This window comes from Pristiophorus japonicus, unplaced genomic scaffold, assembly GCF_044704955.1.
Source record: "Pristiophorus japonicus isolate sPriJap1 unplaced genomic scaffold, sPriJap1.hap1 HAP1_SCAFFOLD_536, whole genome shotgun sequence".
In the NCBI taxonomy this organism is placed as follows: Eukaryota; Metazoa; Chordata; class Chondrichthyes; family Pristiophoridae; genus Pristiophorus; species Pristiophorus japonicus.
Genome location: NW_027254443.1, coordinates 236,919 through 263,900, shown reverse-complemented (window position 1 = coordinate 263,900; position 26,982 = coordinate 236,919). Strand labels below are relative to the sequence as shown.

Below are 26,982 nucleotides of genomic sequence, written 5' to 3'. Positions count from 1 at the left end.
TGGCCCCAGTGAGATTTGAACACACTACCCCTGGTTTACTAGACCAGTGCTCTAACCCCTGAGCTATGGATCCACCTGCCCTGGGCTGTGGATCATTCCCCAGTTAGTGCTGTGTGTTTGAAGAATGAGGAGGGGTCAGTGAAACACTCAGATTGTGTCTCATTCCCCAGACTCCTGCCTCCGTCTCTCAATATTCGCCTCTCAACATCGATATATCGGGTCTTTCACGTAGTAAAACATCCCAAGGCAACTCAGTCACACTCTGGCTCAATCTCTTAGTCTCTCTGTCTTTCTGTCTCACTGTCACATTCCCTGCCTCTCGCGCTCTCTCCGTGTCTCTCTCACTTATTCTCTGCTTCTGGATAAGGGAGAGAGAAAAGGAGAAGTAAAGAGATAGAGAGGGAGGGGGAAGAGAAAGGGGGGAGGGGAGTGAGAGGGGAAGGAGTGACAGAGATAGGGGGAAGGGAAAAGAGGAAAATAAGTTTGTTGTTCCAGGGCGACCAGTTCCAACTGTCACAGGACAGAGAGTGGAGAGCACCAGTTCCCACTGTCACAGGACAGAGTGGAGAGCACCAGTTCCCACTGTCACAGGACAGAGAGTGGAGGACACCAGTTCCCACTGTCACAGGACAGAGAGTGGAGAGCACCAGTTCCAACTGTCACAGGACAGAGAGTGGAGAGCACCAGTTCCCACTGTCACAGGACAGAGAGTGGAGAGCACCAATTCCCACTTTCACAGGACAGAGAGTGGAGAGCACCAGTTCCCACTGTCACAGGACAGAGAGTGGAGAGCACTAGTTCCCACTGTCATAGGACGGGAGAGTGGAGATCACCAGTTCCCACTGTCACAGGACAGAGAGTGGAGAGCACCACTTCAAACTGTCACAGGACAGAGAGTGGAGAGCACCATTTCCCACTGTCACAGGACAGAGAGTGGAGAGCACCAGTTCCCACTGTCACAGGACAGAGAGTGGAGGGCACCAGTTCCCACTGTCACAGGACAGAGAGTGGAGAACACCAGTTCCCACTGTCACAGGACGGGAGAGTGGAGAGCACCAGTTCCCACTGTCACAGGACAGAGAGTGGAGAGCACCAGTTCCAACTGTCACAGGACGGGAGAGTGGAGAGCACCAGTTCCCACTGTCACAGGACAGAGAGTGGAGAACACCAGTTCCCACTGTCACAGGATGGGAGAGTGGAGAACACCAGTTCCCACTGTCACAGGACGGGAGAGTGGAGAGCACCAGTTCCCACTGTCACAGGACAGAGAGTGGAGAACACCAGTTCCCACTGTCAAAGGACAGAGAGTGGAGAGCACCAGTTCCCACTGTCACAGGACAGAGAGTGGAGAGCACCAGTTCCCACTGTCACAGGACAGAGAGTGGAGAGCACCAGTTCCCACTGTCACAGGACAGAGAGTGGAGAACACCAGTTCCCACTGTCACAGGACAGAGAGTGGAGAGCACCAGTTCCCACTGTCACAGGACAGAGAGTGGAGAGCACCAGTTCCCACTGTCACAGGACAGAGAGTGGAGAACACCAGTTCCCACTGTCACAGGACAGAGAGTGGAGAGCACCAGTTCCCACTGTCACAGGACAGAGAGTGGAGAGCACCAGTTCCCACTGTCACATGAACATCCGGTCGTGCCCGCAAAGGAAGTGGAGTGTGGGAAATTGCACGCTGCTTCCATTGAGGGGTGGTCAGGCCAATTCTGCGGCGGGAGCTAAAATTCCCAGCCCCAGATAGTTACCGTCCCCAAGGTGGGGGCCTGTGCGGGGAGGCAGAGGGAAGATGAATGGAGACAGGGATGGGGGATTGAGGGGCAGGGGATAGGTGGGGCCACATTGCAGCGAAGGTCTGGGCAGGGGGGCAAAGTGTGTTGGACGGTCGGGCCTGGGGGCTCTGTGCCTCGGTGCAGGGAGTGTTCGGGTTGACTGCGCAGATGGCGATTGGTGGATGTGGTGTGGTTGGCTTCGCAGGGGCTGGGTGCTCGACATCCAGGGGGTGTTTGGCATTTGGGGAGGATTCTGACGGGACGGGCCGTGTTGGGGGAGGGGAGTGTACCCGGTGTTGGATGGGTCCTGAGCCGGGGTGGGGCACGCTATTGGGATGTGGGTGGGCTGTTTGGGAGAGACGTCTTCACTCGGAGAGTTGTTGTTCTGTGGGGTTCCCTGCCGCGGAGAGTTGTTGATGCCAATTCATTGGATATGTTCAGGAGGGAGTTGGATGTGGTCCTTGCGGTAAGGGGAGGGTCGGGGGGTGATCAGTCAGGTATTTAAACACTAAACTAATTTTGAGTAGGCCCCAGCAAGATTTGAACCCATGATCTCTGATTTACTAGACCAGTGCTCTAACCCCTGAGCTATGGAACCACCTGCTCTGGTAAAGGCAGGGGCAGGAGCAGGAAAGAGAGGGGAAGGGTAAAAAGAGAGTGGAAGGAAGTGAGAGAGAGGGGGAAGGGGAAAGAGAGAGGAGGAAGAGGCGAGAGAGGGAGGGGATGGAGTGAGAGAGGGGAAGGAGAGAGAGAGAGGGGGAAGAGAGAGAGAGGGGAAGGGAAGCAGTTGATGCGAGTGAGGGAAAGGAGGGCGAGACAGTGAAAGCGGTAAAAAGAGTTGCGATGGTGAAGGGAAGAATCTGCAGGAAAGGGAGAAGTATTTAAATACTGAGTTAATTTTGAGTAGGCCCCAGTGAAATTTGAACTCACGACCCCTGGTTTACTAAACCAGTGCTTTAACCCCTGAGCTATGGAACCACCTGCTCTGGTAAAGGCAGGGGCAGGAGCAGGAAAGAGAGGGACAGGGAAAAGAGAGAGTGGAAGGTGTTCGGTCTTGAATCAAGAGTCAGATGAGAGACTGCAATCTCAAAGTAAGTGTGACCGTAGTCCTGTATTGCCGATCTCAGAGTGCCTCTCCAGCCTGTGAGGCCTCTTTATATACAGGTGCTCCCAAGGGATTGTGGGATCACTTTGGACTCCAAGCCCTCTGGTGGTTAGACATGGTAATTACAGGTTTACATACATAACAGAAGGAGTGAGAGAGAGGCGGAAGGGGAGAGAGTGGGGAAGAGGAGAGAGTGGGGAAGGAGTGAGAGAGAGGGGGAAGGGGAAAGAGTGGGGAAGGAGTGAGAGAGGGAGGAAGAGAGAGGGAATGGGGAGCGAGAGAGGGGAGGCGAAAGAGAGGGAGGAGAAGGGGAGAGAGTGGGGAAGGGGAGAGAGGGGGAGGAAGAGAGAGGGAAAGGGGAAATAGAGGGAGGGGATGGGGAGAGAGAGTGAGTGGAAGGGGGAGCGAGAGGGGAAGGTGTGAGTGAGGGAAGGGGAGAGAGTGGCAAAGAAAAGAGGGTGAGGCAAGGGAGGGGGAAGGGGGAGAGGGGAATGAGTGAGAGACGGGGAAAGCGAGATCGCAGGAAAGGGAAAGAGGGGTAAAATATATAGAGCGGGTCGTGATGGGGAAGGGAGAGAGAGATTTGGAAGGGGAGAGAGAGTATAAGAGAGATGAGAAGAAGAGAGGGGAAAGGGAGAGAGAAAAGTGAAGGAGTGAGAGAGAGGGGGGAAGCAGCGAGAGAGAGGGTAACGAGTGTGTAAGAGCGGGAAGGGGATAGAGAGAGGGAGGAGAAAGGGGAGAAAGCAGAGGGTGAGAGAGGGGAATGAGTGAGAGATGGGGAAAGCAAGATAAAAATGTAGAACAGGCTGTGTAGAAGTGGAGAGCAGAGAAAGATTTGGAGCCTGTTGTTCCAGAGTCCGTCTCGGAGCTGTTTCATATTTATAATTAAACCCCTTGTTAATTAATGGTGAATTTAAATACTGAGGCAATTTTGAATAGGTCACAGTGAGATTTGAACCCACAATCCCTGGTTTACTGGAGCATTGCTCTAACCCCTGAGCTATGGAACCACCTGCCCTAGGCTGTGGGTCATTCCTCAGTTAGTGCTGTGTGTTTGAAGAATGAGGAGGGGTCAGTGAAACGCTCAGATTGTGTCTCATCCCCCAGACTCCTGCCTCCGTCTCTTCAATATTCACTTCTCAACATCGATATATCGGGTCTTTCACGTAGTAAAACATCCCAAGGCAACTCAGTCACACTCTGCCTCAATCTCTCTGTCTCTCTCACTCTCTCTCTGTCTCTCTGTCTCTCCGTCACTCTCTCTCTGGCTCTCTGTCGCTCTCAATCTCACTCTCTAACTTTCTCTCGCTCCTATTTATTATGTGATTATGTTTGCCGCACGCTCCTTCCGCTGCCTGCGCTTGGTCTCTGCACGCTCTCGGTGACGAGACTCGAGGTGCTCAGCGCCCTCCCGGATGCACTTCCTCCACTCCGGGCGGACTGGTCTTTGGCCCAGGGACTCCCAGGTGTAGGTGGGGATGTTGCACTTTATCAGGGAGGCTTTGAGGGTGGTCCTTGTAACGTTTCCTCTGTCCACCTTTGTCTCGCTTGCCGTGTGGGAGTTCCGATTCGAGCGCTTGCTTTGGGGAGTCTCGTGTCTGGGGACCATGCGGACAATGTGGCCCTGCCCAGCGGAGCTGGTCAAGCAGGAAGGAGCAGGAAGGTACACAAGCAGGAGGTGGAAAGATGAAGCAAAAGGACAAACAGAGAGACAGAAGGAGACGAAAGGAAGAGGCGCTGCAGAGAACGGACAGAAGGAGAACCGACCGGTCACGGAACCAACAACCACAAACCTACAATAACTACAGCCAGGAATGGCGATTGTATGTCTTCAGTCGATTTCTCTCAGCAGTCTCGTCCTGTAGTTTTTAGTCGGTTTTTTGTTGTGTAATAAAACGGACCCTGGGTTAAGCCTAAAATTTTGTTCCATGTGTTGTCCTCTCCCCACTAGAAGTTCCGAGGTCTAACAATCAGTGAACAACACACACCCCGACACACTCTCTCTCTGTCTCTCAAGGGGGAAGGGCAGAGAGAGAGAGGAGGGAGGGGAGAGAAAGGAAGAAAGGCCGAGGGTGAAAAGGGTAAAGGGAAACTGAGAAAGAGAGATGGGTAGAGATAGAGGGGGAAAGGAAAGACAGAGGAAGTGGAGAGTGGGAAGGGTGAGAAAGACAGTGTAAGGGAGGAAGGGGGACTGGGAGAGAGAAAGGGGAAGGAGAGTGAACGGAACGGAGAGAGAGTGGAGAGCACCAGTTCCCACTGTCACAGGACGGGAGAGTGGAGAACACCAGTTCCCACTGTCACAGGACAGAGAGTGGAGAACACCAGTTCCCACTGTCACAGGACAGAGAGTGGAGAGCACCAGTTCCCACTGTCACAGGACAGAGAGTGGAGAGCACCAGTTCCCACTGTCACAGGACAGAGAGTGGAGAACACCAGTTCCCACTGTCACAGGACAGAGAGTGGAGAACACCAGTTCCCACTGTCACAGGACAGAGAGTGGAGAACACCAGTTCCCACTGTCACAGGACAGAGAGTGGAGAGCACCAGTTCCCACTGTCACAGGACAGAGAGTGGAGAACACCAGTTCCCACTGTCACAGGACAGAGAGTGGAGAGCACCAGTTCCCACTGTCACAGGACAGAGAGTGGAGAGCACCAGTTCCCACTGTCACAGGACAGAGAGTGGAGAGCACCAGTTCCCACTGTCACAGGACAGAGAGTGGAGAGCACCAGTTCCCACTGTCACAGGACAGAGAGTGGAGAGCACCAGTTCCCACTGTCACAGGACAGAGAGTGGAGAGCACCAGTTCCCACTGTCACAGGACAGAGAGTGGAGAGCACCAGTTCCCACTGTCACAGGACAGAGAGTGGAGAGCACCAGTTCCCACTGTCACAGGACAGAGAGTGGAGAACACCAGTTCCCACTGTCACAGGACGGGAGAGTGGAGAGCACCAGTTCCCACTGTCACAGGACAGAGAGTGGAGAGCACTAGTTCCCACTGTCACAGGACAGAGAGTGGAGAGCACCAGTTCCCACTGTCACAGGACAGAGAGTGGAGAGCACCAGTTCCCACTGTCACAGGACGGGAGAGTGGAGAGCACCAGTTCCCACTGTCACAGGACAGAGAGTGGAGAGCACCAGTTCCCACTGTCACAGGACGGGAGAGTGGAGAACACCAGTTCCCACTGTCACAGGACAGAGAGTGGAGAGCACTAGTTCCCACTGTCACAGGACGGGAGAGTGGAGAGCACCAGTTCCCACTGTCACAGGACAGAGAGTGGAGAGCACCAGTTCCCACTGTCACAGGACAGAGAGTGGAGAGCACCAGTTCCCACTGTCACAGGACAGAGAGTGGAGAGCACCAGTTCCCACTGTCACAGGACAGAGAGTGGAGAACACCAGTTCCCACTGTCACAGGACAGAGAGTGGAGAACACCAGTTCCCACTGTCACAGGACGGGAGAGTGGAGAGCACCAGTTCCCACTGTCACAGGACAGAGAGTGGAGAGCACCAGTTCCCACTGTCACAGGACGGGAGAGTGGAGAGCACCAGTTCCCACTGTCACAGGACAGAGAGTGGAGAGCACCAGTTCCCACTGTCACAGGACAGAGAGTGGAGAGCACCAGTTCCCACTGTCACAGGACAGAGAGTGGAGAGCACCAGTTCCCACTGTCACATGAACATCCGGTAGTGCCCACAAAGGAAGTGGAGTGTGGGAAATTGCACTCTGCTTCTATTGAAGGGTGATAAGGCCAATTCTGCGTCGGGAGCAGGACTTCCACGCTGGGGGGCTAAAATTCCCAGCCCAAGAAGGTCACCACCCCCAAGGTGGGGGCCTGTGCTGGGCAATGAATGGAGAATGGGGCATGGGATTGAGGGGCCACATTGCAGCGAAGGTCTGGGGGGGGGGGGTGCAAAGTGTGTTGGACGGTCGGGCCTGGGGGCTCTGTGCCTCGGTGCAGGGAGTGTTCGGGTTGACTGCGCAGATGGCGATTGGTGGATGTGGTGTGGTTGGCTTCGCGGGGGCTGGCTGCTCAACATCCAGGAGTGTTCGGCATTTGGGAAGGATTCTGACGGGACGGGCCTTGTTGGGTGCGGGGGGAGCGTTCCCAGTGTTGGATGGGTCCGGAGCCGGGGGCGGTGCACGCTCTTGGGATGGGGGTGGGCTGTTTGGGAGAGACGTCTTCATTCGGGGAGTTGTTGGCCTGTGGGGTTCCCTGCCGCGGAGATTTATTGATGCCAGTTCATTGGATATGCTCAGGAGGGAGTTGGATGTGGTCCTTGCGGCAAGGGGAGGGTCCGGGGGTGATCAGCCAGGTATTTAAACACTAAACTAATTTTGAGTCGGCCTCAGCGAGATTTGAACCCATGACCTCTGATTTACTAAACCAGTGCTCGAACCCCTGAGCTATGGAACCATCTGCTCTGGGAAAGTCAGTGGAAGGAGCAGGAAAGAGAGGGGAAGGGTAAAGAGCGAGTGGAAGGAGTGAGAGAGAGGGGGAAGAGGTGACAGTGGAAGGGGAGAGAGAGAGCGGGGGGAAGTGGAGAGAGAGAGTGGCAGGGGAGAAATGGGGAAGGAGAGCGGTTGATGCGAGTGAGGAAAAGGAGGGCGAGACGGGGAAAGCGAAATCGCGGGAAAAAGAGCTGTGATGGGGAAGGGAAGAATCTGTAGGAAATAGAGGTATTTAAATACTGAGCTAACTTTGAGTATGTCCCAGTGAGATTTGAACTCACGACCCCTGGTTTATTACGCCAGTGCTCTAACCCCTGAGCTATGGAACCACCTGCTCTGGTAAATTCAGGGGCAGGAGCAGGAAAGAGAGGGACAGGGAAAAGAGAGAGTGGAAGGTGTTCTGTCTTGAATCAAGAGTCAGACGAGATACTGCAAGCCCAAAGTAAGGTGTGACCTTAGTCCTTTATCACAGGTCTCCAGAGTGCCTCACCAGCCTGTGAGGCTTCCTTAAGTATAGGTGCTCCCAAGGGATTGTGGGATCCCTTGGGACTCCAGGAGATAAGCCCTCTGGTGGTCAGACATGATAATTACAGGTTTACATTCATAACAACACTTCTCCCCTGCCCCCTGCCCCAAAGTCAATAGTGTAACTATATACAATGTGAGTCGATCTGGGCCTTCCTTGCCCTGGTTGATCGTCTCGGTGTGAAAGCTGGTGTTGGTGAATCATTTGCTGGGCCCTCGCTGGGCTGCTGTGCAGCTGGCCTTGCTGGGCTGCTGGGGGGTGATGGGTTCTGCTTTGTGGTCAACCGCTGGGTCGGTTGCTACGTCTGTGTGTTGGACGGACGGTAGAGTCTATTGTGGGTTGTTCTGGATAGTCTGTAAATCTGAGTTTGATTTGGTCCAAGTGTTTTCTGCAGGTGAGTCCATTTGCGAGTTTGACCACAAACACCCTGCTCCCCTCTTTGGCCAAAACAGTGGCAGCAATCCACTTGGGACCTTGTCCATAGTTCAACACAAATACAGGATCGTTGACTTCAATTTCACGTGACACATTTGTGCGATCACGTTATGTATTCTGTTGAAGCCGCCTGCTCTCTACCTGTTCGTGTAGATCAGGGTGGACTAACGAGAGCCTTGTCTGAAGTGCTCTTTTCATCAGCAGTTCAGTGGAAGGGACCCCGGTAAGTGAGTGGAGTCTTGTGCGGTAACTGAGCAGGACTGTTTCCCTCTCCTTGCCCTCCCTCCCTCCCTCCCCCCCTCCACTCTCTCTCTCCCCCCATCATAAAAGGTTAATAAAACAACATCACTTTGTTCACAGTACTTGTAGCAGCACTTGTGTGCTGAGAGATTTGCTTAGTATTGTCACTGGTGGCAATAAACGCCTGGGCTATCGCTATGGCCTTACTCAAGGTTGGGGTCTCTATCGTCAAAAGTTTGCGAAGTTTTATTTCATGGGCAATGCCAAGTACAAAGAAATCCCTGAGCATGCGCTCCAAATGTCCTTCAAATTCGCAATGTCCTGCAAGGCCCCTTAGCTCGGCGACATAGCTCGCCACTTCCTGGCCTGTCATCCCAGGGAAGCTGGAGGCTATTGGCCTCATGCTCCTGGTGTTGGCCCTGGTGGCCATGGGGCTGTAGGGCTGGTCTGGTGCAGGTTGCCATTGGTGGTGGCTGGGCTGCCCATTGACCACTTGTCCCTGTAGTGGGACTGCTCCCACTGCCTGTGTGTGTGTCCTGCAAGGAGCATCACATTCGTTCCAAAGGTCCAGGCTACATGGTCAGGTAGCCTGCTGGACCTGGGGGTCTCCCACAGGGGCATTCCATTGGCATCAGCATGGTCCCTGTAGGACTCAATGTCCTTTACCGGTATACATGACACCTTGGCTCTGATCACGCATAGTCGAGCTTGCATTATACATTCTAGCATTTGCATCACTTTTGGGTGTCCTGGTTTCAACAGACATGGTTAAATTAGGCATTTCACAATCTCTATCATTACTGTTAAGCATAATAAACTTGTTCTTAACCTGCATTCATCTCATTAGTCACATTAGTTAAACCAGCATCACAATTCATGGTTACATTGCACACATTTCCATTCTTGCACCCTTGAATTGCATCTTTAGCTTTAAAGTCCTTGAACTCAAATAGTTGGAACTTCCCCTTGAAATTTTTTTGGTTACCGGTCTCCTTTAAGGGAGCTTTCAAATCCGATTGGCCGCTCGATGTCATGTGCTGCTTCTCCATGTTGACTCGTAGCATGGAGGGGGTCTGCTGCCTGTTGCTTGTGATGCTGCAGCCATTTTGTGGTGCTCTTTTCTTCCACATACTTGTGGTGCTGCAGCCATTTTGTGGTGCTCTTTTCTTCCACATGCTTGTGGTGCTGCAGCCATTTTGTGGTCTTGCTGCAGGCAGGAGGCAGTGCTCTTTTCCTCCACAGCACCACTTCGCCTGATGTGGACCCGGTTCATCCAATTCCTGCCCAGCAGCGTGGGACCGTCGCCGGCTACAATCCACAGGTGGAGTTTGTGTAACACACCGCCCTGGGAGACCTGGACATCGACAGTCCCTGTAACGTTCCCTCTGCCCACCTTCGGCTCGTTTGCCGTGTTGGAGTTCCGAGTCGAGCGCTTGCTTTGGGAGTCTCGTGTCTGGGGCATGCTGACTATGTGGCCTGCCCAGCAGATAGCTCTTGGTCGGCCGGCGCGGACACGATGGGCCAAAATGGCCCCCTTCCCTGCTGTAAGTTTCTATGAGTCGGTGATATATCGGTGTCTCTGAGACTGGATGTGGAAAAGGTGGGATACAGACTGGGAGTGGGAAGTGAAAGTACTGTGGGCAGATTGTAAAGTGCGGAGTGAGCGGTTCCTGTTAATGGTGTCGGCCTGTCGCTGATTGATGGTCAATTCAGTAACAGAAGCTAAAATTGAGGAGGCCCCAGTGAGATTTCAACTCACGACCCCTGGTTTACAACACCAGTGCTCTAACCCCTGAGCTATGGAGCCACCTGCCCTGGGACAGACAGGGGAAGGAGCAGGAAAGAGAGGGGAAGGGAAAAGAGAGCATGGAAGGAGTGAGAGAGAGAGGAAAGGGAACAAGAGGGAGGGAAAGGAGAGAGAGAGAGGGGAAGGGGAGAGGGAGCGTGGAAGGGCAGAGCGAGACGAGAAGGACTGAGAAAGGGAAGGGTAGAGAGAGGGGGGGGATGGGAGCGAGTGTAAGGGGAGAGAAAGAGAGGGGAAGGGGAGAGAAGGGAAGGGGAGCGAGATGGGAAGGCGAGCGAGGGAGTAGGCAGGGGAGAGAGGGGGAGTAGGGGAGAATCTGAATAGAAGGGGAAGGAAAAGAGAGAGGAGTGGAGAGAGAGGAGTGGAGAGGTAAAGGGAAAGGGGGAAGGAGAGCGAAGGGGAAGAGAGTGGGTCAGGGAAAGAGGAGGAGGGGAGAGAGGGGGAGGGGAGAGATGGGGAAGATAGAGGAGGAAGGAGAGAGAGGGGAAGGAATGGGGAGAGAATGAAAGTAGAGAGGGAAGGGGAGAGAGGGGAAGGGGAGAGACAGAGCAAGGGGAAGGGTAACCTGGGAGGGGAAGGGGAGAGAGAGAGAGTGAAAAGGGAGAGGAGAGAGGGGGGAAGGAGTGAGAGAGGGAAGGGGAGAGACGAGGAAGGGGAGAATCTGAAAAGAAAGGGAGAAGAGAGAGAGAAGTGGTAGAGGAGAGAGGGGGAGGGGACACGGTGAGAGGGGGGAATGAGAGAGAGACGGGGAAAGCGAGATAGCAGGAAAGGGAGAGAGAGGGGAAGGAATGGGGAGAGAATAAAAGTAGAGAGGGAAGGGGAGAGAGGGGAAAGGGAGAGAGAGAGCAAGGGGAGAGTTCCATCTTCTTCCTCTCTTTCCCCTTCCCCTCACTCTCTCTCCCCTTCCATGCTCCCTCTCCCCTTCCCCCTTCTCTCTCTCTCCTTCCCCTCCCTCTCTTTCCTTTTCCTCTCTCTCTCTCTCCCCTTCCCCTCTCTCTCACTCCTTCCACTCTCTCTTTTCCCTTCCCCTCTCTTTCCTGCTCCTTCCCCTCTCTTTCCCAGAGCAGGTGGCTCCATAGCTCAGGGGATAGAGCACTGGTCTCGTAAATCAGGGATAGTGGGTTCAAATCTCACTGGGGCCTACTCAAAATTAGCTCAGTATTTAAATTTACTTTCAATTAACAAGGGCTTTAATTATAAATATTAAACAGCTCCCAGACTGACCCTGGAACAACAGGCTCCTTCTTGTCCACATTAAAAGATTAACATATTTAAAAAGTACTTGGATGAACACTTGAAGTGCCGTAACCTACAGGGCTACGGACCGAGAGCTGGAAAGTGGGATTAGGCTGGGGAGCTCTTGGTCAGCCATCACGGATACAATGGGCCGAATGGGATTATTTCCTTTCCCGACTCTCTCACTCTCTGTTTCGAACATCATCATCGGCAGTCCCTCGGAATCGAGGAAGACTTGCTTCCACTCTTAACATGATTCCCCCTTTATCCACCCTGTTCGTTACATCCTTAAAGAATTCCAACAAATTAGTCAAACATGACTTCCCCTTCATAAATCCATGCTGACTCTGTCTGACCGAATTATGCTTTTCCCAATGGCCTGCTCCTGAAGGAGTGAGGGAGAGGGAGCGGGGAAGGAGTGTGAGAGAGGGGGAAGGGGAGACTGCGAGGAAGAAAGAGGGAAGAAGTGAGAAACGATTGGAAGGGGCGGGGGGGGGGGGGGGGGGGAAGAGAGAGAGAGAGAGAAAAAGCAGAAGAGAGTGGGCAAGAATGAGTGACAGGTATTTAAATACTAAACTAAGTTAGAGTAGGCCCCAATTAGATTTGAACCTTCGACCCCTGGTTGACAAGACCAGTGCTCGAACCCCTGAGCTATGGAGCCACCTGCTCTGGGAAAGACACTGGAAGGAGCTGGAAGGAGAGAGAGGGATGGGAAAAGAGAGAGTGGGGGAAGAAGAGAGAGTGGAAGCGGGTAAGGGGAGGGGAAAGACTTGGAGGGGAAGGGGAGAGAGAGAGGGGAAAGGGAGAGACGGGGAATGAGAGCGGTTGAGGCGAGGGAGGGGGAAGGAGGAGAGGGGAATGAGTGAGAGAGGGGTAAGCGAGATAGTGGGAAAGGGAGAGAGGGGTAAAAAGATGTAGAACGGGTCATGAGAGAGAGAGGGGGAAGGGGAGAAGGTATCGGAAAGGGAAAAGTATTGAAACCCTGAGCTAATTTTGAGCATGCCCCAGTGAGATTTGAACTCACAACCCCGAGTTTACAAGACCAGTGCTCTAACCCTTGAGGTATGGAGCCACCTGCTTTGTGAAAAACAGGGGAAGGAGCAGAAAAGAGAGGGGAAGGGAAAAGAGCGAGTGGAAGGAGTGAGAGAGAGGAGGAAGGAGAGAGAGAGGAGCAAAGGGAAAGAGAGGGAGGGGAAGGAGAGAGAGAGAGAGGGGGGAAGGGGAGAGGGAGCATGGAAGGGGAGAGAGAGGGAGGGGAAAGAAAGAGAGAGGGAGGGGAAGGGGAAAGAGAGGGAGGGGAAGGAGCGAGAGAGAGGGGAAGGGGAGAGGGAGCGTGGGAGGGGAGAGCGAGACGTGAAGGATTGAGAAAGGGAAGGGTAGAGAGAGGAGGGCAATGGGAGCGAGTGTAAGGGGATAGAAAGAGAGGGGAAGGGGAGAGAGGGGAAGGGGAGCAAGGTGGGAAGGAGAGCGAGGGGGAGGCAGGGGAGAGAGGGGGAAAAGAGGAGAATCTGAATAGAAGGGGAAGGAAAAGAGAGAGGAGGGGAGAGAGGGGAGTGGAGAGGGAAAGGGAAAGGGGAAAGGAGAGCGAGGGGGAAGAGAGTGGGTGAGGGAAAGAGGGGGAGGGGAGAGTTAGGGAAAGCAAAGGAGGAAGGAGAGAGAGGGAAGGAATGGGGAGAGAATGAAAGTAGAGAGGGAAGGGGAGAGAGGGGAAGGGGAGAGAGAGAGTACAAGGGGAAGGGTAACGTGGGAGGGGAAGTGGAGAGAGAGAGAGTGAAAAGGGTGAAGAGAGAGGGGGGAAGGAGTGAGAGAGGGAAGGGGAGAGATGAGGAAGGGGAGAATCTGAAAAGAAAGGGAGAAGAGAGAAAGAAGTTGATAGAGGAGAGAGGGGGAGGGGACAGGGTGAGATGGGGGAATGAGTGAGAGACTGGGAAAGCGAGATAGCGGGAAAGGGAGAGAGGGGTAAAGAGATGTAGAACGTGTCGTGATGGGGAAGGGAGAGAGAGATTTGGAAGGGGAGAGAGAGTGTAAGAGAGATGAGAAGAGGAGAGGGGGAAGGGTGTGAGGGGAGCCTATTTAGAAATTTACAATTCAGCAGAGGAGGACACAGGGTTTAATTAGGAGGGGGAAAATAGAGTATGAGAGGAAGCCTGCAGGGAAAACAAAAACTGACTGAAAAAGCTTCTACAGATATGTGAAGAGAAAAAGATTAGTGAAGACAAATGTAGGTCCCTTGCAGTCAGAATTTATAATGGGGAACAAAGAAATGGCAGACCAATTGAACAAATACTTTGGTTCTGTCTTCACTAAGGAAGACACAAATAAACTTCCGGAAATACTAGGGGATCGAGGGTCTAGCGAGAAGGAGGAACTGAAGGAAATCCTTATTAGTCACGAAATTGTGTGAGGGAAATTGATGGGATTGAAGGCCGATAAATCCCCGGGGCCTGATAGTCTGCATCCCAGAGTACTTAAGGAAGTGTGCCCTAGATATAGTGCACGCATTGGTGATCATTTTCCAACAGTCTATTGACTCTGGATCAGTTCCTATGGACTGGAGGGTAGCTCATGTAATAACACTTTTTAAAAAAGGAGGGAGAGAGAAAACAGGGAATTATAGACCGGTTAGCCTGACATCGGCAGTGGGGAATATTTTTGAATCAATCATTAAAGATGTAAAAGCAGCGCATTTGGAAAGCAGTGACAGGATCGGTCCAAGTCAGCATGGATTTATGAAAGGGAAATCATGCTCGACAAATCTTCTGGAATTTTTTGAGGATGTAACTGGTAGAGTGGACAAGGGAGAACCAGTGGATGTGGTGTATTTGGACTTTCAAAAGGCTTTTAACAAGGTCCCACACAAGAGATTAGTGTGCAAAATTAAAGCACATGGTACTGGGGGTAATTACTGACGTGGACAGAGAACTGGTTGGCAGACAGGAAGCAGAGAGTCGGGATAAACAGGTCCTTTTCAGAATGGCAGGCAGTGACTAGTGGGGTGCCACAAAGTTCAGTGCTGGGACCCCAGCTATGTACTATATACATCAATGATTTCGACAAAGGAATTGAATGTAATATCGGAAAGTTTTCAGCTGACACTAAGCTGGGTGGCAGTGTGAGCTGTGAGGAGGGTGCTAAGAGGCTGCAGGGTGACTTGGACAGGTTAGGTGAGTGGGCAAATGCATGGCAGATGCAGTATAATGTGGATAAATGTGAGGTTATCCACTTTGGTGGCAAAAACAGGAAGGCAGAATATTAACTGAATGATGACGGATTAGGAAAAGGGGAGGTGCAACGAGACCTGGGTGTCATGGTTCATCAGTTATTGAAAGTTGGCATACAGGTACAGCAGGCGGTGAAGAAGGCAAATGGCATGTTGGCCTTCACAGCGATAGGATTTGAGTATAGGACCAGGGAGGTCTTACTGCAGTTGTACAGGGCCTTGGTGAGACCACACCTTGAATACTGTGCATTGTTTTGGTCTCCTAATCTGAGAAAGGACATTCTTGCTATTGAGGGAGTGCAGCGAAGGTTCACCAGACTGATTCCCGGGATGGCAGGACCGAGATATGAAGAAAGATTGGATCGACTAGGCTTATATATACTGGAATTTAGAAGAATGAGAGGGGATCTCATAGAAACATATAAAATTCTGACGGGTTTAGACAGGTTAGATGCAGGAAGAATGTTGCTGATGTTGGGGAAGGCCAGAACCAGGGGTCACAGTCTAAGGATAAGGGGTAAGCCATTTAAGACCGAGATGAGGAGAAACTTCTTCACTCAGAAATTTGTGAACCTGTGGAATTCTCCACCACAGAGAGTTGTTGAGGCCAGTTTGTTGGATATATTCAAAAGGGAGTTAGATGTGGCCCTTACGGCTAAAGGGATCAAGGGGGTATGGAGAGAAAGCAGGAATGGGGTACTGAAGTTACACGATCAGCCATGATCATATTGAATGGTGGTGCAGGCTCGAAGGGCCGAATGGCCTACTCCTGCACCTAGTTTCTATGTTTCTATGATTCTATGTCCGTTGTACCCCGTAGGGGACCAAACCCGCATTGTGACTCCGGGAGGAGCTCCTCGGCCACAGGGAGAAGACGGTTGAGGAGGACTCTAGCGACGACTTTCCCAGGGGCTGATAACAGGGTGGTCTTGGACCTGGCCTGGAGACGACGAAGGTTGAACAGGTTCCCACTGGGTCTGTAGTTTAGTTCCACTCCAGCGGGGAGCTTGTTGACTGTGAGGTGGAGCACGGCAGTGAGGAATATTGAGACCCACGGAAATGTGGGTTGGACTCTTAACTGCCCCTGTGAAACGGTCAAGTGAGGCCCTCAGTTGTGTTCAAGAAGGCTGCTCACCACGACCTTCTCCAGGGGCAATTAGGGATGGGCAATAAATGCCGGCCTTGCTATCGACGGCCATATCCCGCAACGAATCTAAAACAAATATCGGTGGCTCTCAGACTGGATATGAAGAAGACTCGGTTACAGACTGGTCACAGAAAGTGAAAGTGCTGTGGGCTGTATTTAAACTGTGAAGTGAGTCGGTTCCTGTTGATGGTGTCGGTCTGTCGCCGATTGACAGCGAGTTCAGGAACAGAAGCCAAAATTGAGTAGGCCGCAGTGAGATTTGAACTCACGACCCCTGGTTTACAAGACCAGTGCTCTAACCCCTGAGCTATGGAGCCACCTGTAACGCCAGCTCATGTTTGCTTCTTACTATTGTTAACAAGGATGTGGGGCCCGAATATAATCATTCTTGGTGATTCATCCCTGAACAATCATTGGAACATGATTGTTTCTCTGTCTCTCGAGAGGGAAGGGGAGAGAGGAGGAAAGGGAGAAGGCGAGAGAGAATGGCATGAGTGAGGGAGTGGGAGATCGACAGAGAGGAAAGTGGAGAGTGAGAACAACAGAGGGGGGAGTGAAGGGGGCAGATGGACAGAGATTGAGGTGGAAGGAAAGGGAGAGAGAGCAAGGCACAGGAGAGACAGAGGAGGAAAGAAATGGAGAGAAGAACAATAGAAGGCAGTGATGGGGAAGGTAGAGAGAAAGAGATTGTCGTTTGAGGGTCAGTCTCAGAGCTGTTTTACAATTATGATTAATAATTAAAGTCCTTGTTAATTGATGGTGAATTTAAATACTGAGCTAATTGTGAGGAGACCACAGTGAGATTTGAACCCATGATCTCTGGTTTATTAGACCAGGGCTCTAACCCCTGAGCTATGGAGCCAGCTCCTCTAGACAAGTCAGGGAAAGGAGCAGATAAGAGAGGGGAAGGGAAATGAGAGAGTGGAAGGAGTGAGAGAGAGGGGGAAGGGGAGAGAGTGGGGAAGGAGTGAGAGAGAGGGGGAAGGGAAAAGAGAGAGAGGGAGGGGAGAGCGGGGGAATGGGAAAGAGAGGAGGGAGAGGAAGAGTGAAAAGGCTGAGGTGGAAGGGGAGAGAGGGAGGAGAGAGTGGGTCGGGGAGGGAGAAAGGGAGAGAGGGCGAAGGAGAGAGGGAGAGGCGAGGGAGGGGGAAGGGGGGAGAGGGGAATGAGTGAGAGACGGGGAAAGCGAGATAGCGGGAAAGGGAGAGAGGGGTAAAAAGATGTAGAACGGGTCGTGATGGGGAAGGGAGTGGGGGAAAGGGAGAGTGAAGGGAAGAGAGGGGAAGGGGAGGCAGGCAGAGAGGGAAGTAGAGAGTGAGAAGGCAGAGGGGAAGGGGAGAGTGAGAGGGGGCCGTGAGAGGGGAAGGAGTGAGCGAGAGATGGGAAAAGGGAGAGAGGGGGAAGAGAGAGTGAAGGGGGACGAGAGAGAGAGGGGGAGGGGAAGGGAGAGAGAGGGGGGAGTGGAGAGGGAGAAGTGGAGAGAAGGGAGGGAGAGAGAGATGGGAGTGGAGAGAGAGGGGGAAGAGGAGAGAGTGATAAGAGTGAGAGAGAGAGGAGGGAAGGGAGAGAGAGGAGGAGGAATGAGAGAGCGAAGTGGAGAGAGGGGAGGTGAGAGAGAGATGGGGGTGGAGAGAGAGGGGGAAGGGGAGAGTGAGAAGGCGTCATGAGAGGGAAAGGAGTGAGAGAGATCGGAAAATGGAGAGGGGGAAGAGAGAGTGAAGGGGAAGGGAGTGAGATAAAATTGCCCAAGGCAACTCAGTCACACTCTGGCTCAATCTCTCTCTGTCTCTCTCTCTCTCTCTCGCTTTCTCTCTCTCTGTCTCTCTCGCTCACTCTCTCTGTCCCTCTCTCTCTCTATCTCTATCTCTCTTTGTCTCTCTCACTCACTCTCTCTGTCTCTCTCTCATTCTCACTTTCTCTGTGTCACTCTCTCTCTCTGTATCTTTTTCACTTTCTTTCTGTCTCGTGAGCAGGAAGGGTAGAGAGAGAGAGAGGAGGGAGGGGAAATAGAGGGGAAGAAAGGCAGAGGGAGAGAGTGAAAATGGTGAAGGGAAAGTGAGAGCGAGAGGGGAATGGGGAGAGAGAGGGAAAGGGAGAGAGAGAGAGGGGAAAGGGAGAGAGAGATGGGGAGGGGAGCGAGAGATGGGAAGGGGAGAGAGAGAGAGGGGAAGGGGAGAGAGAGAGAGAGGGGAAGGGGAGTGAGAGATGGGAAGGGGAGCGAGAGATGGGGAGGGGTGAGAGAGAGAGGGGAAGGGGAGCGAGAGATGGGAAGGGGAGCGAGAAAGTTACAGTCAGAAGGGAAAAGGGAGAGAGTGAGGGGGAAGGAGAGAGAGAAGGAGAGGGGGAAGGGAGAGAGAAAGGATGAAGGAGAGTGAGCGGAGGGGAGAGAGAGAGAAAAATAAAGGGAAATGATCGAGAGAGGAGGAAGGGAAGAGAGCAATCGAGAGCCTGTAGTTCCAGGGTCGGTCTCAGAGGTTTTTAATATTTATAATTCAAGCCCTTGTCAATTGATGGTGAATTTGAATACTGAGCTCAATTTTAGTAGGGCCCAGCTACCTGCTCTGAGCTCTCTCTGGGGAAGGGGACAGAGAGAATGGCAGGGTGAGGGGAGAGCCTGTGGGAAGGGAAATGGACAGAGAGGGAAGTGAAGAGGTACAAGAGAGAGAAGGGAGAAAGGGGAGAGCCTGTGGTGACAGGGTCAGTTTCATATTTACAAATAAAGCTCCTTGTTAATTTAAATACTGAGCTCATTTTGAGCAGGCCCCAGTGAGATTTGAACCCACAAACCCTGGTTTATTAGACCAGTGCTTTAACCCCTGAGCTATGGAACCACATGCCGTGGACTGCGGGTCCTTCCCCAGTTAGTGCTGTGTGTTTGAAGAATGAGGAGGGGTCAGTGAAACGCTCAGATTGTGTCTCATCCCCCAGACTCCTGACTCCGTCTCTTCAATATTCACTTCTCAACATCGATATATCGGGTCTTTCACGTAGTAAAACATCCCAAGGCAACTCAGTCACACTCTGTCCCAATCTCTCTGTCTCTCTGTCTCATTCCCTGCCTCTCGCTCTCTCTCCGTGTCTCTCTCACTTATTCTCTGCTTCTGGATGGGGAAAGGGAGAGAGAAAAGGAGAAGGAAAGAGATAGACGGGGAGGGGGAAGAGATAGAGGAGGAGGGGAGTGAGATAGGGGGAAGGGAAAAGAGGAAAATAAGCCTGTTGTTCCAGGGCACCAGTTCCCACTGTCACAGGATAGAGAGTGGAGAGCACCAGTTCCCACTGTCACAGGGCAGAGAGTGGAGAGCACCAGTTCCCTCTGTCACAGGACGGGAGAGTGCAGAGCACCAGTTCCCACTGTCACAGGAGACAGAGTGGAGAGCACCAGTTCCCACTGTCGCAGGATGGGAGAGTGCAGAGCAACAGTTCCCACTGTCACAGGACAGATAGTGGAGAGTACCAGTTCCCACTGTCACAGGACAGAGAGTGGAGAGCACCAGTTCCCACTGTCACAGGACAGAGAGTGGAGAACACCAGTTCCCACTGTCACAGGACAGAGAGTGGAGAGCACCAGTTCCCACTGTCACAGGACAGAGAGTGGAGAGCACCAGTTCCCACTGTCACAGGACGGGAGAGTGGAGAGCACCAGTTCCGACTGTCACAGGACAGAGAGTGGAGAGCACCAGTTCCCACTGTCACAGGACAGAGAGTGGAGAGCACCAGTTCCCACTGTCACAGGCCTGGAGAGTGGAGAGCACCAGTTCCCACTGTCACAGGACAGAGAGTGGAGAGCACCAGTTCCCACTGTCACAGGACAGAGAGTGGAGAGCACCAGTTCCCACTGTCACAGGACGGGAGAGTGGAGAGCACCAGTTCCGACTGTCACAGGACAGAGAGTGGAGAGCACCAGTTCCCACTGTCACAGGACAGAGAGTGGAGAGCACCAGATCCCACTGTCACAGGCCTGGAGAGTGGAGAGCACCAGTTCCCACTGTCACAGGACAGAGAGTGGAGAGCACCAGTTCCCACTGTCACAGGACAGAGAGTGGAGAGCACCAGTTCCCACTGTCACAGTACAGAGAGTGGAGAGCACCAGCTCCCAAAGGACAGAGAGTGGAGAGCACAAGTTCCCACTGTCACAGGACAGAGAGTGGAGAACACAAGTTCCCACTGTCACAGGACAGAGAGTGGAGAGCACCAGTTCCCACTGTCACAGGACTGAGAGTGGAGAGCACCAGTTCCCACTGTCGCAGGACAGAGAGTGGAGAGCACCAGTTCCCACTGTCACAGGACAGAGACTGGAGAGCACCAGTTCCCACTGTCACAGGACAGAGAGTGGAGAGCATCAGTTCCCACTGTCACATGACAGAGAGTGGAGAACACCAGTTCCCACTGTCACATGACAGAGAGTGGAGAGCACCAGTTCCCACTGTCACAGGACAGAGAGTGGAGAGCACCAGTTCCCACTGTCACAGGACTGAGAGTGGAGAGCACCAGTTCCCACTGTCACAGGACAGAGAGTGGAGAGCACCAGTTCCCACTGTCACAGGACAGAGAGTGGAGACCACCAGTTCCCACTGTCACAGGACAGAGAGTGGAGAACACCAGTTCCCACTGTCACAGGATGGGAGAGTGGAGAGCACCAGTTCCCACTGTCACAGGACAGAGAGTGGAGCGCACCAGTTCCCACTGTCACAGGATGGGAGAGTGGTGAGCACCAGTTCCCACTGTCACAGGACAGAGAGTGGAGAACACCAGTTCCCACTGTCACATGACAGAGAGTGGAGAGCACCAGTTCCCACTGTCACAGGACAGAGAGTGGAGAGCACCAGTTCCCACTGTCACAGGACAGAGAGTGGAGACCACCAGTTCCCACTGTCACAGGACAGAGAGTGGAGAACACCAGTTCCCACTGTCACAGGACGGGAGAGTGGAGAGCACCAGTTCCCACTGTCACAGGACAGAGAGTGGAGAGCACCAGTTCCCACTGTCACAGGACAGAGAGTGGAAAGCACCAGTTCCCACTGTCACAGGACTGAGAGTGGAGAGCACCAGTTCCCACTGTCACAGGACAGAGAGTGGATAGCACCAGTTCCCACTGTCACAGGACAGAGAGTGGAGACCACCAGTTCCCACTGTCACAGGACAGAGAGTGGAGAACACCAGTTCCCACTGTCACAGGACGGGAGAGTGGAGAGCACCAGTTCCCACTGTCACAGGACAGAGAGTGGAGAGCACCAGTTCCCACTGTAACAGGACGGGAGAGTGGTGAGCACCAGTTCCCACTGTCACAGGACAGAGAGTGGAGAGCACCAGTTCCCACTGTCACAGGACAGAAAGTGGAGAGCACCAGTTCCAACTGTCACAGGACAGAGAGTGGAGAGCACCAGTTCCCACTGTCACAGGACAGAAAGTGGAGAGCACCAGTTCCAACTGTCACAGGACAGAGAGTGGAGAGCAACAGTTCCCACTGTCACAGGACAGAGAGTGGAGAGCGCCAGTTCCCACTGTCACAGGACAGAGAGTGGAGAGCACCAGTTCCCACTGTCACAGGACAGAGAGTGGAGAGCACCAGTTCCCACTGTCACAGGACAGAGAGTGGAGAGCACCAGTTCCCACTGTCACAGGACTGAGAGTGGAGAGCACCAGTTCCCACTGTCGCAGGAAAGAGAGTGGAGAGCACCAGTTCCCACTGTCACAGGACAGAGAGTGGAGACCACCAGTTCCCACTGTCACAGGACAGAGAGTGGAGAACACCAGTTCCCACTGTCACAGGACGGGAGAGTGGAGAGCACCAGTTCCCACTGTCACAGTACAGAGAGTGGAGAGCACCAGCTCCCAAAGGACAGAGAGTGGAGAGCACCAGTTCCCACTGTCACAGGACAGAGAGTGGAGAACACCAGTTCCCACTGTGACAGGACAGAGAGTGGAGAGCACCAGTTCCCACTGTCACAGGACAGAGAGTGGAGAGCACCAGTTCCCACTGTCACAGGACGGGGGAGTGGAGAGCATCAGTTCCCACTGTCACAGGACAGAGACTGGAGAGCACCAGTTCCTACTGTCACAGGACAGAGAGTGGAGAGCATCAGTTCCCACTGTCACAGGACAGAGAGTGGAGAGCACCAGTTCCCACTGTCACAGGACAGAGAGGGGAGAGCACCAGTTCCCACTGTCACAGGACTGAGAGTGGAGAGCACCAGTTCCCACTGTCACAGGACAGAGAGTGGAGAGCACCAGTTCCCACTGTCACAGGACAGAGAGTGGAGACCACCAGTTCCCACTGTCACAGGACAGAGAGTGGAGAACACCAGTTCCCACTGTCACAGGATGGGAGAGTGGAGAGCACCAGTTCCCACTGTCACAGGACAGAGAGTGGAGCGCACCAGTTCCCACTGTCACAGGATGGGAGAGTGGTGAGCACCAGTTCCCACTGTCACAGGACAGAGAGTGGAGAACACCAGTTCCCACTGTCACATGACAGAGAGTGGAGAGCACCAGTTCCCACTGTCACAGGACAGAGAGTGGAGAGCACCAGTTCCCACTGTCACAGGACAGAGAGTGGAGACCACCAGTTCCCACTGTCACAGTACAGAGAGTGGAGAACACCAGTTCCCACTGTCACAGGACGGGAGAGTGGAGAGCACCAGTTCCCACTGTCACAGGACAGAGAGTGGAGAGCACCAGTTCCCACTGTCACAGGACAGAGAGTGGAGAGCACCAGTTCCCACTGTCACAGGACTGAGAGTGGAGAGCACCAGTTCCCACTGTCACAGGACAGAGAGTGGAGAGCACCAGTTCCCACTGTCAAAGGACAGAAAGTGGAGACCACCAGTTCCCACTGTCACAGGACAGAGAGTGGAGAACACCAGTTCCCACTGTCACAGGACGGGAGAGTGGAGAGCACCAGTTCCCACTGTCACAGGACAGAGAGTGGAGAGCACCAGTTCCCACTGTAACAGGACGGGAGAGGGGTGAGCACCAGTTCCCACTGTCACAGGACAGAGAGTGGAGAGCACCAGTTCCCACTGTCACAGGACAGAAAGTGGAGTGCACCAGTTCCAACTGTCACAGGACAGAGAGTGGAGAGCACCAGTTCCCACTGTCACAGGACAGAAAGTGGAGAGCACCAGTTCCAACTGTCACAGGACAGAGAGTGGAGAGCAACAGTTCCCACTGTCACAGGACAGAGAGTGGAGAGCGCCAGTTCCCACTGTCACAGGACAGAGAGTGGAGAGCACCAGTTCCCACTGTCACAGGACAGAGAGTGGAGAGCACCAGTTCCCACTGTCACAGGACAGAGAGTGGAGAGAACCAGTTCCCACTGTCACAGGACTGAGAGTGGAGAGCACCAGTTCCCACTGTCGCAGGACAGAGAGTGGAGAGCACCAGTTCCCACTGTCACAGGACAGAGAGTGGTGACCACCAGTTCCCACTGTCACAGGACAGAGAGTGGAGAACACCAGTTCCCACTGTCACAGGACGGGAGAGTGGAGAGCACCAGTTCCCACTGTCACAGTACAGAGAGTGGAGAGCACCAGCTCCCAAAGGACAGAGAGTGGAGAGCACCAGTTCCCACTGTCACAGGACAGAGAGTGGAGAACACCAGTTCCCACTGTGACAGGACAGAGAGTGGAGAGCACCAGTTCCCACTGTCACAGGACAGAGAGTGGAGAGCACCAGTTCCCACTGTCACAGGACGGGGGAGTGGAGAGCACCAGTTCCCACTGTCACAGGACAGAGAGTGGAGAGCACCAGTTCCCACTGTCACAGGACAGAGAGTGGAGAGCACCAGTTCACACTGTCACAGGACGGGAGAGTGGAGAGCACCAGTTCCCACGACAGAGAGTGGAGAGCACCGGTTCCCACTGTCACAGGACAGAGAGTGGAGAACACCAGTTCCCACTGTCACAGGACAGAGACTGGAGAGCACCAGTTCCCGCTGTCACAGGACAGAGAGTGGAGAGCACCAGTTCCCACTGTCACAGGACAGGAGAGTGGAGTGCATCAGTTCCCACTGTCACAGGACAGAGAGTGGAGAACACCAGTTCCCACTGTCACATGACAGAGAGTGGAGAGCACCAGTTCCCACTGTCACAGGACAGAGAGTGGAGAGCACCAGTTCCCACTGTCACAGGACAGAGAGTGGAGAGCACCAGTTCCCACTGTCACAGGACAGAGAGTGGAGAGCACCAGTTCCCACTGTCACAGGACAGAGAGTGGAGAGCACCAGTTCCCACTGTCACATGACAGAGAGTGGAGAGCACCAGTTCCCAATGTCACATGACGGGAGAGTGGAGAGCACCAGTTCCCACTGTCACAGGACAGAAAGTGGAGAGCACCAGTTCCCACTGTCACAGGACAGAGAGTGGAGAGCACCAGTTCCCACTGTCACAGGACAGAGAGTGGAGAGCACCAGTTCCCACTGTCACAGGACAGAGAGTGGAGAGCACCAGTTCCCACTGTCACAGGACTGAGAGTGGAGAGCACCAGTTCCCACTGTTGCAGGACAGAGAGTGGAGAGCACCAGTTCCCACTGTCACAGGACAGAGAGTGGAGAACACCAGTTCCCACTGTCACAGGACAGAGAGTGGAGAGCACCAGTTCCCACTGTCACAGGACAGAGAGTGGAGAGCACCAGTTCCCACTGTCACAGGACAGAGAGTGGAGAACACCAGTTCCCACTGTCACAGGACAGAGAGTGGAGAGCACCAGTTCCCACTGTCACAGGACAGAGAGTGGAGAGCACCAGTTCACACTGTCACAGGACAGAGAGTGGAGAACACCAGTTCCCACTGTCACAGGACAGAGAGTGGAGAGCACCAGTTCCCACTGTCACAGGACAGAGAGTGGAGAGCACCAGTTCCCACTGTCACATGACAGAGAGTGGAGAACACCAGTTCCCACTGTCACAGGACAGAGAGTGGAGAACACCAGTTCCCACTGTCACAGGACAGAGAGTGGAGAACACCAGTTCCCAATGTCACAGGACAGAGAGTGGAGAACACCAGTTCCCACTGTCACAGGACAGAGAGGGGAGAGCACCAGTTCCCACTGTCACAGGACGGGAGAGTGGAGAACACCAGTTCCCACTGTCACAGGACAGAGAGTGGAGAACACCAGTTCCCACTGTCACATGAACATCCGGCCGTGCCCGCAAAGGAAGTGGAGTGTGGGAAATTGCACGCTGCTTCCATTGAGGGGTGGTCAGGCCAATTCTGCGGCGGGAGCTAAAATTCCCAGCCCCAGAAGTTTACTGCCCCCAAGGTGGGGGCCTGTGCGGGGAGGCAGAGGGAAGATGAATGGAGACAGGGTTGGGGGATTGAGGGGCAGGGGCTCGGAGGGGCCACATTGCAGCGAAGTTCTGGGGGGGGGGGCGGGGGGCAAAGTGTGTTGGACGGTCGGGCATGGGGGCTCTGTGCCTCGGTGCAGGGAGTGTTCAGGTTGACTGCGCAGATGGCGATTGGTGGATGTGGTGTGGTTGGCTTCGCGGGGGCTGGGTGCTCAACATCCGGGGGTGTTCGGCATTTGGGGAGGATTCTGACGGGACGGGCCGTGTTGGGTGTTGGGGCAGTATACCCGGTGTTGGATGGGTCCTGAGCCGGGGTGGGGCACGCTATTGGGATGGGGGTGGGCTGTTTGGGAGACACATCGTCACTCGGGGAGTTGTTGGTCTGTGGGGTTCCCTGCCGCAGAGAGTTATTGATGCCAGTTCATTGGATATGTTCAGGAGGGAGTTGGATGTGGTCCTTGCGGTAAGGGGAGAGTCAGGGGGTGATCAGTCAGGGATTTAAACACTAAACTAATTTTGAGTAGGCCTCAGTGAGATTTGAACCCATGACCTCTGATTTACTGGACCAGTGCTCGAACCCCTGAGCTATGGAACCACCTGCGCTAGGGCAGTCATCGGAAGGAGCAGGAAAGAGAGGGGAAGGGTAAAGAGAGAGTGGAAGGAGTGAGAGAGAGGGGGAAGAGGAGACTGGGAAGAAGGGACAGTGGAAGGGGAGAGAGAGAGAGGGGAAGGGGAGAGAGAGAGTGGAAGGGGAGAAATGGGGAAGGAGAGTGGTTGATGCGAGTGAGGGAAAGGAGGGCGAGACGGGGAAAGCGAAATAGCGGGAAAGGGAGAGAGGGGTAAAAAGAGTTGTGATGGGGAAGGGAAGAATCTGTAGGAATGGGAGAAGAGAGAGAGGCATTTAAATACTGAGTAGGCCCCAGTGAGATTTGAACTCACGACCCCTGGTTTACTCGACCAGTCCTCTAACCCCTGAGCTAAGCAGCCACCTGCTCTGGGAAAGTTAGCGGAAGGAGCAGGAAAGAGAGGGGAAGGGTAAAGAGAGAGTGGAAGGAGTGAGAGAGAGGGGGAAGGGGAATGACAGAGGAGGAAGAGGATGGAATGAGAGAGAGGGGGAAGAGGAAACTGGGAAGAAGAGAGAGAGCAGAAGGGGAGAAATGGGGAAGGAGAGCAAGACAGGGAAAGTGAAGAATCGGTCTGAATGTGAGAAGAGAGAGAGAGGTATTTAAATACTGAGTTAATTTTAAGTAGGCCCCAGTGAGATTTGAACTCACGACCCCTGGTTTACTGGACCAGTGCTCTAACCCCTGAGCTATGGAACCACCTGCTCTGGTAAAGGCAGGGGCAGGAGCAGGAAAGAGAGGGACAGGGAAAAGAGAGAGTGGAAGATGTTCTGTCTTGAATCAAGAGTCAGACGAGATACTGCAAGCTCAAAGTAAGGTGTGACCTTAGTCCTTTATCACAGGTCTCCAGAGTGCCTCACCAGCCTGTGAGGCTTCCTTAAGTACAGGTGCTCCCAAGGGATTGTGGGATCCCTTGGGACTCCAGGAGATAAGCCCTCTGGTGGTCAGACATGATAATTACAGGTTTACATTCGTAACAACACTTCCCCCCCCCGCCCCCTGCCCCAAAGTCAATATTGTAACTATATACAATGTGAGTCGATCTGGGGCCTTCCTTGCCCTGGTTGATCGTCTCGGTGCAAATGCTGGTGTTGTTGAATCATTTGTTGGGCCCTCGCTGGGCTGCTGTGCAGCTGG

At 53.5% G+C, this 26,982-nt stretch overlaps 7 non-coding genes across 7 annotated transcripts; 1 reads left to right on the top strand and 6 right to left on the bottom strand.

Moving 5' to 3' along the window:
- trnat-agu (transfer RNA threonine (anticodon AGU)) lies at positions 1–73 on the bottom strand. Its single transcript has one exon. It is a non-coding gene; the product is annotated as a tRNA-Thr (tRNA).
- Positions 74–2,680: 2,607 nt separating this feature from the next.
- On the bottom strand, positions 2,681–2,753 carry trnat-agu (transfer RNA threonine (anticodon AGU)). Its single transcript has one exon. It is a non-coding gene; the product is annotated as a tRNA-Thr (tRNA).
- Positions 2,754–10,268: 7,515 nt separating this feature from the next.
- On the bottom strand, positions 10,269–10,341 carry trnat-ugu (transfer RNA threonine (anticodon UGU)). Its single transcript has one exon. It is a non-coding gene; the product is annotated as a tRNA-Thr (tRNA).
- A 1,066-nt stretch (positions 10,342–11,407) lies between these two features.
- On the top strand, positions 11,408–11,480 carry trnat-cgu (transfer RNA threonine (anticodon CGU)). Its single transcript has one exon. It is a non-coding gene; the product is annotated as a tRNA-Thr (tRNA).
- Positions 11,481–16,185: 4,705 nt separating this feature from the next.
- trnat-ugu (transfer RNA threonine (anticodon UGU)) lies at positions 16,186–16,258 on the bottom strand. Its single transcript has one exon. It is a non-coding gene; the product is annotated as a tRNA-Thr (tRNA).
- Positions 16,259–18,697: 2,439 nt separating this feature from the next.
- Positions 18,698–18,770, bottom strand: trnai-aau (transfer RNA isoleucine (anticodon AAU)). The gene has a single exon. It is a non-coding gene; the product is annotated as a tRNA-Ile (tRNA).
- Positions 18,771–26,471: 7,701 nt separating this feature from the next.
- trnat-agu (transfer RNA threonine (anticodon AGU)) lies at positions 26,472–26,544 on the bottom strand. The gene has a single exon. It is a non-coding gene; the product is annotated as a tRNA-Thr (tRNA).
- Between the last annotated feature and the right edge of the window lie 438 nt (positions 26,545–26,982).